Consider the following 1,158-nt stretch of genomic DNA (forward strand, 5'->3'; position numbering starts at 1 on the left):
ACTGGAGAGTCATTTACCAAGATTTTCCCATTCCAGTTCTACAGCCAAGGAAACTTATAATGCAGATAGACATCAGGAGCATGTTATGTCTTCTTTCACCATAGCTCACTCAGTTACTACCTATTTCTAAGGGTTTCAACTAATAGCAAAACTAGCTGTCCTGGAGCCCGTCTTTAGGATCATAGTTTAGAGCAGAAAGGGATCTTAAAGGTCATCTAGTCCAACCATATCCCATTATAAATAGGACACCAGAGGCCCTGTGAGATTAAGTGACTTACCCCAGGTCACACAGCAAAAAAAAAAAAAAAAAAATATATATATATATATATATATTATTATATATATATATATATATATATATATATATATATATATATATATGTATATCAACCAGGATTTTAAACTCTAGCCCTCTTCTCTATGATACCATGCTTTTTGGCAAGATATATAGTGGTTTCAAGGATTTTAGAGTTTGATATATTAGATGTGGAGCTTTACTTCTAACCCCTACTCACCCTGGGAGGCTGAGCCCCCAGAACATAGCTATGACATCTCCCATTAGGGTTCTAGGGTATCCCAAGGAATTTTTTTGTATCTTTCTAATGCTATAGCTAAGGCTAATGCCAACACTTGCTTATTAAGACCTGTTAGCAGACTTGACCACTGATTGGTTATAACTTGCATTTTGTGTGTTTATTTGGAAGATAATGTAATCACTGACTTACTCTGTTACACAACAGATGAAACATGTATGAATGGTTTTCAAAATTTTCTTCCCTTCTCTTCTTTCTTTATGCTTCCACCACCCCTTTATTTTTATTCAATGTCCCCCAAATCCACCCAAGGCTACTACCACCTCACTGAATCGTTCCAGTGCCTCCAGGAGGTGGTATTGCCTACTTTGGGAACCTATGTTAGGATGTCTTGGGAAGTCCAAATCCTCTGACCTTCATATATTCACAAGATCCAACTTTAGACAAGGGTGGAGCTAGAGGAGAATGAGACAGAGGGTGGAGGTCTTCACCTCCCCACCCCACCCTCACCTACCCCCCTCTCCAAAGAATTCTTTTTAGGGACTTGACTTCCAACACTAAGTTTCCAGGTGCTCCAATCTCCAGGTTCCAAATTGAAAGGCTGTTTTATATAAAACGCAGAGGG

The sequence above is a fragment of the Phascolarctos cinereus genome, unplaced genomic scaffold (genome assembly GCF_003287225.1).
Source record: "Phascolarctos cinereus isolate Bilbo 61053 unplaced genomic scaffold, phaCin_HiC Scaffold_5;HRSCAF=322, whole genome shotgun sequence".
Taxonomy (NCBI): Eukaryota; Metazoa; Chordata; class Mammalia; order Diprotodontia; family Phascolarctidae; genus Phascolarctos; species Phascolarctos cinereus.